The sequence below is a fragment of the Fukomys damarensis genome, unplaced genomic scaffold (genome assembly GCF_012274545.1).
Source record: "Fukomys damarensis isolate Sample0158 unplaced genomic scaffold, DMR_v1.0_HiC HiC_scaffold_1, whole genome shotgun sequence".
Lineage (NCBI taxonomy): Eukaryota > Metazoa > Chordata > Mammalia > Rodentia > Bathyergidae > Fukomys > Fukomys damarensis.
In genome coordinates, this window is record NW_022900913.1 from 8,416,405 (window position 1) to 8,429,303 (window position 12,899).

The 12,899-nt window shown below is 37.3% G+C and overlaps 1 protein-coding gene across 1 annotated transcript in view; it reads right to left on the bottom strand.

The window, feature by feature from the left end:
* Positions 1 to 12,899, bottom strand: part of LOC104847976 (catenin delta-2) — a 475,688-nt gene that overhangs the window by 328,153 nt on the left and 134,636 nt on the right. The window lies entirely within an intron of this gene.

The window sequence follows — 12,899 nt, forward strand, 5'->3', positions numbered from 1 at the left end:
AAAAAAAAAAAAAAAGATATGGAGAGTGCATAAGTTAGGGCAAAGAAATGACATGAACACCAATGTTGAATACCTCCTGTGTAATCACAGTGACCACTCAAATTGCAATTCTCTATCTCTAATATGTCACCAGAAGAAGGCACAGCATTACTCTCATTCAGATGTGCTCTACACTCGAAAAATATATCTACCCTTGCTTCTTACTTTTAAAATAGAAATGTAAAATTACTGCTTGTCATAACATAAACAATGTATCCATTAATCACCGTCGAACATAAATACAAATAGAACAGAAAGTCAATCTTTCTTGATTTACGTTCAATTTGCCACACCTAGCTCAGTATCTGATGTACAGCATCCAGTTAATAAATATGTGTTGAGTTAATGTATGAACTACTAGAGTGAAATCAATAATGGTTGCTTAGTAAAGAACATAACACGAGCAAAATATGCTTTGAATTAGGATCATTTCTCTGTATGGTATTTAAATGATTTATTTAAACACAAGAATGGCCCTTTTCAGAAATACCAGGACTAGTCTAAGACTTTTGTCTCAGTTCAAGAATGGTACGTCCTGGTATTGAGACTTCTAAGCAGGTTTCTGGAACTCAATACTTGCAGCTAGCAATTTGCAAATGGAACCTGGCAAAATGTATGAAGTGGCACCAGCAAGAATAGAAAGCAGCAGCACTGACCTCTGTTCAGGACCTGCAATCACAAGGGCTCCAGCAGGCAACAGCGGAGGTGCTACAAGGGCAATCACTGGGCAACACTGTGATGCAAAGGGCTGACAATGCCTTAGATACAACCAGTGTTGCATCAGAATCCAGGGAGTGATGGGACAAGACCGAAGAAGGGAGGTGGGTGGATGCCTGATGGCGGAAAAGCAAGTGTTACGAGCAGAGAGGAAAGGTTCAGGATGCAGACAGAAAGTAAGACGTGATGAGAGGAGCGACTAGGTGGGCAACTGGGCTGGGATCCAGAGCACATTGCAGATGCGCCTCAAGCCACTGGGAGGAGAGTGGGTTGGGGCAGCTGCTATTTGCTAAAGATCCTTAAAGAGGAATGTTTTAAAGTTTAGTGATCATCTTGAATTTGTGAATAATCTTCATTTTGAAATTGCTATGTTAGTCTGCTTTTCTCTGCTTTGCCAAAATGCCTGGCAATGGCAACTTCAAGGAAAAAAAGGTTTGTCTTTGGTTTTTGGTTTCAGAGGTTTTAGTGCATGGGCAGCTGTCTCCATTAGTCTTAGGCCTGTGATGGGGCAGACTTATTGTGACAGAAGGGTGTCATGCAGGAAAGTTTCTCTCATGGCAATCAGGAAAAGGAGTGTGTGGGGGGGCACAGAAAGGAGGTGGCCAGGGACAGGCTATGCCATCAATTCCACCGCCAATGACCTACGTTCTCCAGTGGGCCCCAGCTCCCAAAATCCTAGTCAACCATGAACTCATCAATGGATTAAACCATTGATGGGACTAGAATCCTTATGATGAAACCATGTCCAAAAAGACGGCATTTGGGGGACAATTTATTCCAAACCACACAACTAATTTTAGAAACGAATCCATCTATGATGTGGTATATTCTTTAAAAATGACCTATTTCCTCAACTTTGGAATCCCAGTGGGCCAATATAGTGAGGATGAAAATGACTACACAAAAAGTGAGAGTTCTTAAATAGTTTACACCCTCTATTTCCTGTCAGTGAACACTGTCTTCACTTCTTTTGGGCAAGGCCATGCATGTCTGAGAATGAGTGTGCAAATTATGACTCCGGTGTTTCCTATAACTAAGGCTTCACATTTGACATCCAAATAAATGATGAGAAATGGCTTCACGAGAACCCTGCAACCCATCAAATCCAGCATGAATCCTTGTCTCTTACCAGAAATCTCAAAAAATTTTCTAACCTGCCTGACATTAGCCAACACTACCTCTTGCCGTGAATTCTCTTCAGTGTTTATTTGGAGAGTCAGCCTTCTTCAACAATCTGACTGTGATGGCCTGTTCTCCTAAATGTAAATCGGTGGCTCTCAGCATGTAGGACAGAGGCTTACGAACTTTTTTTCCAGTAGGAAACGTATCTTAGGTCACAACCCAATGACACAAAGTCACAAAATCCTTTGAAGCAAAATGCTGTGAAAAGGGCTTCCGTCATACATTCATTAGATAAGCCAGTGGCTACCCTGAAACTAACGGAAGTAAAGCAGACTGGAAGCTGTTCACAAGAAACAACGGCGTCCGCTCAGCTTCACATGATGCACGAGGCTGTTCACACCTGTGTCACGCCTAACTCTCCATTCTGAAATCCTTGTGCCTCACCCTTCCCCACACCTTATCAAGCTTCTATAGTCCCTGTGCATCTCACTGAACGGAATTTTGCATGCAGTATTCCCTCCCCATCTTATCATTCCCAAGACCACCTGGCTGGTACACTCCTTCCGTAACTCCCCTTCCTAGCTTCATTCACACATTTCTCCGTCTCCTCAACCCTTTCAGACAGCCCAGACAATAAGAATCTCTTCCTTCTCATGGTTGCCTTGATGGCATGAATCTTTCCTCAGGACTGCGCTTATCACTAGGAGCTGTAATGATCTTACCTCTAATGGGATGTTCAAAAAACCTTTTAATAGTTTTAAAATTGGGACCCTTCTTGATAGGACTGTATCCCTTTTTCCTTTAAATTATTTAGGATAGATTTTCTGTCACTTGCAACGAAAAGCGTTATTAATTCAATGATACACTTAGATTCATGGAACCATCCTATTTTATGATTCCTAATTAAACTATGAATTTACTGACCTCTGAAACTCATTCAGGTTTATACCATACTGCCTAAAATAGTGCCTGGCAAAATGGGTTGGCATCATTAATGCTTATTAACTCAAAATTGAAGAATGTGTATAATTGATTCATTGTTAGCCCTATTTTAAAATGTCAATGAATTTGACTCTAGCAACACTGGTACACAAGTATCCTATAAACGTCTTCCCAGGTGAGTAAAGTTGAAATATTCAAATTAATAAATTTGGGCAACATATAAATGACATGAAAGTAGGCAAACTATTTGTGCCAGTCACACCGGTGTCTACAATTAAAATGGAACTCTATGGATAAAATTAATGACCATGATAAGAGAAATTCTGAAGGTGCACACTTACCAAAAGTTAGGTAACGACCTATTTCAGAAATCAACAGCCATCCTAGTTCCCCTAGACAACGCCTCTATGCTTCCGCAGCTGGCCTGCTGGGTTTACGAAGCTGCCCGGACACTTCTGAGTACAAACCCATCACGGTAACGATAGGTGGAACAGAAACTGAAATAGACATAGCACCCTATGACTCTCCTGTGTATGAGGGGAGTTCTAGTATGAGCTCTAGTAAAAGGGCTCCTAGTAGGCTGAATATTCTTTAGCTGAAACTTCAAAAAAGTGCCCATCACGTAGCAAGTGTGAACAAAATTGCTTCACTGTCAAGACTCTCAGGGGGCAGGTCTGCTTCACACAGCTGCTCCAGACAGAATCCATCTCAAATGCAAATCTGAGCGAGACACAGAGCAGTATGTTGTAAGTGATAAACACCTTGTCTTCCCAAATACGGTCCTTAATAGCATGCCTGACAAATCGGTAGTTTCTCATTTTATATCACTCTGCTCAAACACAGACTTACGTGGTAGAACGTAGTACAAAAAAGTCACGGTCTATAGCCGGTCCACAAAAACATAACCATGGTGATTGCCAACTCTAGCTGTCACGATCTATTAAAGAGAAAGTCCCGCAAGGCCAGGCACACACTGGCCCACAACATGTTCTTACTGGACAGTACTTGGAAGTGTCTGCTCATATTATGGCAATTCACCCTTCATATTGATTGCAAATATGTATCTGACACCTCACAATTTCTTAAGACACTGAAGCTCAACCACTTCTCCCGCCAAGAATGGCTATCCACAGGAAGTCAAGGACAAAATCCGACACCATAAATAGCTAAGGGCAGCCAGCTAACAGGTACAACTCATCACAGCAGAGAAATTGTAAATCAGAGCTCTTCATTTGATGTAGAATACAGTTTCAGCTACACTTACACAACTTCGATTGTAGTACTGATTTGGAAATTTTTCAAATAAATTTTGCTTCTGACCTTAAAAACAAAATTAAAAAATGAAAATAGGCACAATCACTTTTGATAGCTTCCGAATATATTTACGTAATTTTTTTGAAATCTTAAATGATATAATTCACCTATTAAATCATGACTTCAAGAAAAGAGTAAGCCTTGCTGACAATGTCAAAACTAAACTGTATGTGTACATGAGTTTGTATTGTACTCGTGAAGGCAATGCAATAAAGATCTTTTTAAGTGTCCATATAAACTCATGTTTACATATATTCAGTAAATATCATCATTTAAGGGTTTAACAATCCTGGCATATGATCAGCAAATTAAACAGGCCAATAATTGCACATCACAAAAAGAGGACTATCTGGGCAAGGGATAAGGCTCAGTGGTTCCAGCACTAGGCTTGCAAGTGCAAAGACCCAAGTTTGATACCCAGTACCAAAAAGAAAAAAAAAAAAAAAAAAAGAAAGAAAAAGGTGATTATCAATCCTTAATTCTGCTTTAAAAATTTTCATTCTGTACTAATCAAAACATTATTCCTGCCAAGCCCAAATAACAGTATTTTTTTATTATCAAATCACCTTTTCCCCAAAATAACACTTTTAATTACCATCTATTTCTTCAACGAGGTCTTAATCAAAACATTATTTTACCTGTGCATGTATCTTATCTGCTCAGCAGTTACAACTATTCTTGTTAGGGTGGCTCAGCAGAGTGTGATGATTTTTCTCTATTTACATTATGTCCATATGTTGATTCTTTGATACTTCTCTCTTCATAAAGTAAAGCTCAATCATTATTTTCCCTCGTGTGTGGGTTAGAATTCATAGGCCTTAAAAGAAAGATGGATGTAGTAACGTGATTTCTGAGATGATGTCCTAAAAAGATTGTGATTTCCCATCTTGATCTCTTTTAGATCATTTGCTCTAGGGATTTCAGCTGTCCTACTGAGCAAAATGCTCAAGTAGCTCTTAAATGAAGCCCATGCAAAAGGTTTGATATCTACAGGTTACAGCCACATGTTGTGTTATGTGGTCAAAAACTATGGTGTGTTGTTTCAATTAAAATAGAATTAGTACAGTAAAAGACACATTGCCTTTAATGAACTCCAATATTCCCCTTCACTTTGAACACACTTAACACACAGTTCTTGCCACTTTCTGAAGCAGTTGTAGAGGTCCTCTTTTGCGAGTGTCTTTAGTTGTGATATCCTAAAGTAATTCAAAACATTCATCTCCTTACAAACGTTCATGGTCATTTTGACTTTAGTGATCAAGGTGGATAGGACACATGGTAATATTTTAACTAGCCTGAATTTCCATTAGATGGAATTGGACAGCAGCACGGACTGACATTCTAATCACACTTTCAGAACGCCTTGAGAAAGAGGCAAGGACTATGAGACACGTGTGTCTGAAGTGAAGGGGAGTATTTTTAGATAGATTCATGGCTAGTGTCTTTAGGATAATAAATTCTTTCAAGTTTAAGCATCCGTCGTATATTTTGATCACTTCTTGTATTAATGGGCTACCATGGGAGCCGATTTTGCAGCCCCAGACATGCCTTCAGATGTTGCCTTTACTCAAACTGTGTAAGAAACACAGATCCAGACACACTTGGCCAAGCTGCTCCTGAGTTCCTGGGCAAGAGAAACCACAGTATAAATAGCAGTTTCTTAAGGTGCTTCGGCAGCACATATACTGAAGGTGCTAAGTTGCAGGGCAACGAGTTTTATAATAACACATAACTCATAGTGAATGTAGTGGCCATCTTCATGTATGAACTAATAATGACGATGGTGGTAGACTTCACGTCCTTTTGGGGTTCCTTCTCTAACACTGACATCACAGGGATTTCAAGACGGTCTTTCAGTTAGACCCGCCTGGAAGGAACCACAAATAAGTAGTGCCAGAAACTCTTCTCCCATATTTCAAACTTATTCTATATGGTCCCTCAGAGCTTCTGATAGAGCACAAACTTCTGGGTGCTTGGACAATAATGTCCAAGAAAAGTTAATGTGCTAGCAAGAAATCATGAGAAACAATACATTAATGACTGAGCAGAAAATAACTGTGCTTTTAACAAAATACTTTGTCGAATGAAAGCACTTCAAAGATGTTAAAGAATTTTACTAAATAGTGCACACAGATATTTTTTAAATTAAGAATTTCATATGATTACTGAAGTTTGGTGTGTTATTTTTGTACATCTCATTAAATTAGATGAATTTTGTCTACAATTTTTATAAAATACGCATAAAGCAGTAATACTGTCTTCTATGCAAGTAGTGATGAGAAAAAATGTTTCAATATCATGAGATGACCTAATCTTATTTATATATTGATCACATTACTTAAGAAACATATTGTTGCACATTCGCTTATAGCTGCTCTACTTCATGAATGCCCATTATAACCCCCAATTATCTGGCGTATTTTTGTCACCTTCCTTGGCAAATCCTTCTGATTTCTTCTTATATATGCACATATTCAAGCCAGGCTCCCAACATGCGGTATTTTCCCCCTAGTGTCCTTCTACTCTTGTTAAGGGCCAGCTACAGTCTTCCCTAACTCAAGGTGGGGTGGCTTAATTCTGTCTTAGTAAATGTTAATGTTGCTCAACAGTTTTGCATTTTTCTTTTATATCTAGGAAAACATGTAACTAAGATCAGTCTTGCTATTCTACCTTGTTTTCATTGACAAATTATGATTGAGAGCAAGCGTTTGACACCCAGTGTATAAGGCTCTTCATTCTCTATTCCGCTTTCCTTTTTTTTACTTTGGGAAACCCTGTGCATTGTAGTACAGTGCCAGGGGCATAAGAAGTCACAGAGTGAGGAAGTCTGCTGCATCTGTGATAAAATACACTTCGCCTGGGATAAGCTATTGAGACGTTGATACTATTTGTTTCTGAGGCATACCCAGCCCAACCTGACTAATCACCCAGAGTGTATGACGGGGAACATTTACAAAAGATTTCAGTAAAAAAGATGTGGCAATATGAATTTATCTTAGAAAACAAATTGTGTTCTAGCCCATTTTTCAAATATTTCCTTTTATTCTAAGGCAGTAGAGGCCTGTGGCAGCAAAGTAAGTCAAACCTAAGAGTCAAAAAGAACTCGGTCTTATTTCTTGTTTACTTGGGTGAATAATTTTCCGGAATCTGTACAGAGAACTTGCTCTGTTCAAAGGTTGTGTCACACTTTAAAAATGTTAATTCTTATTATTATTGTTCTTTGAAAATGGTGACATCAGTCCATTAGTTTAAAATTGCCTTTTGTGAACTATCTTTTCAATTATCTTACTCATTAGGATGTAATCAATAGTTAATGATAAATGAACAACAGTAACACATCATATCTTGCACAATTCAAATTTTTATTTTCACCCTGCATTCTTAAAAATCAGAATGGATTTAACTTTTTGATATGATGAAATTCATATCACATAGATACTGTACTTGCCTGTTCGGGGTAAAATTTAAGCAAACAGCCTCATCATATGTGGCAATTAAAGAAACACACCACTTAAACGTGTACCTGAAATCTCCACTTAGGGAAATAATCAAAGGTAATTCAAAAGTGATTTATGCATGCATCTTGTTGATTATCTTATAGCTTAACCGAAACTAATCATCTTCTCTACCATTCTTTGTGAAATTTCTCAAGGATAAAGTAGGAGACAAGCCTGCTTTCATGTGCTAACATTTTTGTATTTGTATTCATGAATTAGATCCAGAAATGGAAAGCAAAGTAACTTAAGGATTTTATAAATCCTATACTACAAACATTAAAAATTATTACAAAATGAGGCTAATGCAGTGGTATAGAAAAATAAAAAAAAACCTTGTAACTACTATGTCCTTGTAATATGAATGAAAAATAATAAAGGTAATAGAAAATTGAAAATTGCATAAAACATTGTACTGGTGATGTGAAAAGAACCTATAAACAGATTAAATACTTTGAGAATCATATATTTAAACCAGGTTAAAGGAAATGTAACTATACAGCGGTACACTGATACAATAATATCATAAAAATGATTACGAATATATTTTAAGATTACAGAGATTGTCAAATACTAAAAATGTAAGACAATACAAACAATATTCAAAATTTTTTGGCCATCACATTATTAGGAATGTTCTGTCAATTCTCAAATATACATTACATATTTACACAGAAGGTGAACATTCATTCACACATATACACACATAAAGACACACACAACTGCATATACATACGCACATATAACAAACGTGATCATTTTTTCCTTTCCCTGTTTCAGAGAATACCACAGTTCAAAATATATGGATTTTTCAGGTTTCTTCGTCTATGCACAGTGTCTATTCCATCTTACGGATGTATCATATTTTCAATCTTTTCCTCTATAAGTGTATGCATTTCCAGTTTTCTCTGTCTTGCTCCCACACAATGGAGACATCAGGACTGCCCACTGACCCTGCCTTTGTGCACATACATATAATTTTAGGACAGACTCGGAGAAGGGAACAGCTGCACGGAGCACAGAGGCAGCCAAGGCAGTGACAGCTGCTGCCACGCGGTCCCAGAAGCCTTCCCCGTGGGGACTCTGCCGACACAAAACAGTGCCAATCGTCATGCCCTCTACAGACACAGCTATGAATAACCACTTAAATGTTTGATACTACCATAGTCGCAATGTAACAATTGCTTTCTTTGGCACACACTGACATTTTGAACCGAGGGATCCATCGGACACACGCTGATTTCCACCATCACCACACAAGTCCTCCCCTCTATGACTGAGCATCGCCTCCTTTCCCTGAGAGCACTTTATCCACTTCGCTGCAATTACACACAAACATTTTCTGGCCCCCACAGTAAATGTATTAAAGAAGTACTAGTGTTATTTTACAAATGGAAAGGATAAAAGCTAGAAAAATATAATTTGTCTCAGAAGGGCAGTGAGCACTGGGAAAAGATTTTAAACTAAAATTTTACATTTCTGTCATTTGTCATTTGCATTAGCTTCCAGGGCTGTCCATGTTTAGATATAATATTCGTTTCACATTTCAAATTCTATTACATAACAGAACACATTGGTTTCAAGGAACTTTGATTTTTAAAAATTCTGATGAATCCTTTTGTTACTACTGTAGAAATTAGTCTGGAGAACATGAGATAAGATGCCATTTTTCATGATATCAATATCTTTATAAATTATTCTATTTGACAAATAATGATTCTAACAATGTTATTTATGAAATACACTATGCTATTCTGATGTATGTTTATACTGTGGAACGATTTCATCGAGCTGAACAGCAGATTCATCACTTCACATACATTATTATTGTGCTGAAACTAATTAATATACAGAGTACGCCAAAAATGTATACATCAGGAAAAGAAAACCTTGTCTAAATATTTTAATATAAAATTTATTGAGATATCGAGATGGATACAAGTTATCTTTGGCCTCTACAATTACAAAAGGTGCTCAAAGTGGTGGTCGTGAGTTACGAGATGTTGATTTGTACAGCGAACAGCTGAAGTGGGCATCCATTTATTGGGCTGATTTTGTGTGTTACAGTCAGCAACCTACACAATAGATTACTCAAGTGTATTGCTCCTGTTCACCTGAAACTTTGTGTCCTGTGACATCTTCCCTCACCCTCTTCGCCGGCTTCCTCGTTCCTCTGGTAACCAACATACAGCATCTTTTTAATGTGTTGTGAAATATATAGTTTTCTAAGGGATTAAGAGTGATCATAATCCTAAAGACAAATTTCAGCAAAGTTATTAGAAAAGAAAATTTCTGTACGTGTACAATTATTTTATGTGATCATTCTACATTTAAATCTTAGATATAAGAAAATAGTGTGATGACAATATGTTCTCAGTTTTAAAACAATAACATTTAACATTTAAGTGTATTTGTATCACTTTCCAACTATATTTTGAAAGTACCATTAAACTATTCTTCATTTGGGAAAATTCTCCATCTGTTTCTCCTTGTCTACTTACTTCTTTTCTTTTATTTACAATGCCTCACATAATCAGCCATTACCATCCTCTAACACATAAATTACTGCTAGATAAAATTTCAAATATTTTAATACTTAGCTATGATTGAGTTAGCAAGAAATGTGTTTAAATATACAAAACAAATTTAAAATAAGCATAATCTCTAGAAAAAGAAACTATAACTTTATTCTCAAGCCTTCCCTCAAAAACCTCAAAGCAAAATTTCTGAAAGTTAGGTATGAAGCACTAACCACTTGACATGGAAATTAGCATTATTACTCTTTCTGGAGAGAAATATTCAAGAGTAAATGCAATTATCTAGCTTTTCCTATCCCTGTTGAGTAAATAAACTTTCCCTATTTCTAAAAGATGACCAATAGATGAAATTTCAATTAAGAGTCATAATATTTTTTAAAGAGAGTAGAAAACAAAGATTTTTAAATCATTTCCAATGTGAAAACCATATATACTAGAAAGGATTTTTTTTAAAGCACAAGAAAAAATTCTTGAGATCAAACTTTATTTTGTAATATAAATGTTCAAGAATGGCAAGGAAACAATACTCAAAAACAAATCAACATGGTTCTTTAACAATCTCAATTATGTAAGCATTGCATTAGACTTGATTAGAAAAATAAACATTCAAACTAAACTTTATTTTGTAATATAAATGTTCAAGAATGGCAAGGAAACAATACTCAAAAACAAATCAATATGGTTCTTTAACAATCTCAATTATGTAAGCATTGCAGATACAGAGACTTGATTAGAAAAATAAACATTCAAATATAATGATTTTCTCCTATGTTTGTTTCTCCAATCAAGTTTCCCACCAAATAATTTCTGTATATCTTAGTTGAAAAAGCAATAAAAAATACATATTAGTGGCATGCTAGTTCTAACACATATACTAAAGTATATGCCTATCTTTACATGGGGAGTTTTACCAATGAGGCAAAAAATTGTACACTTACTACATGCAAGACACTGTTCTAAGGTCTTCACCAATGTTGACTTAATTAATAAGTGGCTTGAGGCTGCATTTCTGTGATTATCCCCTTCTACATTCTGAAATTCAGCCACAGAGCACTGCCCTCTCCAAGGGGGCAGAGAGCAGAACCAAGGTTTAAGTACAAGGCTGATCTTTCTCAGTCCGCTCTGTGCTGCAATTCCAAGATGCCATCTTGAAGCATCATTCCTTAATTTGAAAAATGGCTCACTGACCACAGAATATGCCAGGTACAGACATAACATTGGATCCTGGAAGCAAAAGATAAATAGCAAAGGGTTTCTTCCGACTCAGGAGGAGCCCCAGGGCAAGACAGTGTATACAGAATAAGCATCATTCCTTAATTTGAAAAATGGCTCACTGACCACAGAATATGCCAGGTACAGACATAAGCATTGGATCCTGGAAGCAAAAGATAAATAGCAAAGGGTTTCTTCCTACTCAGGAGGAGCCCCAGGGCAAGATAATGTATACAGAGATTAGGTCTCTGTGAAGATGGTAAGTTGTCATAGTAGGAAAATCTTCGGAGAACTTAATATTTCAGTGATCCACTTCCCACTAGAAAGACCAGCGGGTGATAGAAGCCTCTTAATGGACTACACGGTGTAGCTCCTGCTGACCGCCTCCCTGCACCTGTGGCCATCTGCCCACTTCACAACAAGCGGGGGCCCTCCTGCTCTCACTGGTTAAGAGGCAGATTACCACAGACTAGTCGCATTGTTCCCACATCCATCCATTCCAGATTAAGTCATAATGACACTTTTTAGCAAAATATGTAAACCAATGACATCAAAGAATAAGAGAGAGTTTTTTCTGAGTTCTTTTTTCATATTCTAGATAATAAACCTCTGTCACTGTGTAGCTGCTAAAGATTTTCTCCTACTCTGTTTACCAGGTCATTGCTATACTGAAGCTTCTTCAATTTGTATAACCACACTGTTGGTTCTTGCTGTTATTTCCGGTGCTATTAGAGTCCTATTCAGGAATTTCCTGTGTGTATGATTTCAAGGGCTACCCTTACGTTTGCTTGTAGCGATTTCAGAGTTTCAGGCTTTATACCTAGATTTTGATCTGTTTTGAATTAACTTTAATGTAGAGTGAGAGACGGGAATCTGGCTCAAATTTCTACACAGGGACAGCCACTTTTCCAGCACCATATGTTCATGATGGACGGGAGAGGGAGATAATGTGGGTGTGGAAATAAGAGTATGCTAGAGTATACATGTCCCGATATGCCAAAACAACACCTACTGTTCTGTATGCCAAATATGTGCTAATAAAATTTTTAAAGAAAATAAGAGGGATGCTTTATTTCTTTTTGAAGCTCCTTTAAGATAACACTGCCGGGGTTGTGGGGAGAAAGGAACCCTTCTCCATTGTTGGTGGGAGTGCAGACTGGGGCAATCACTATGGAAATCCACATGGAGATACCTCACAGAACTAGGATTAGAGATCCCATTTGGCCCAGCCATCCCTCTGCTGGGTATCTTCCCAAAAGAATTAAAGGAATCATATCACAGTGATAAATGCTCACCCATGTTTATGGTGGCACAGTTTTTAATAGTTAAAACTTGGAAACAGCCCAGTGCTCATCAAATGCAGACACAATAAAGAAGATTTCGTTTTTCTGTAAAATGGAGTACTACTCAGCCGTAAAGAATGAGAAACTAGAGACATCTATAGCTAAATGGATGCACATTGAGGCCATACCCTTAAGTGAAATGAATAGGACACACATGTGTAAATAAAGAATAGTTTCTC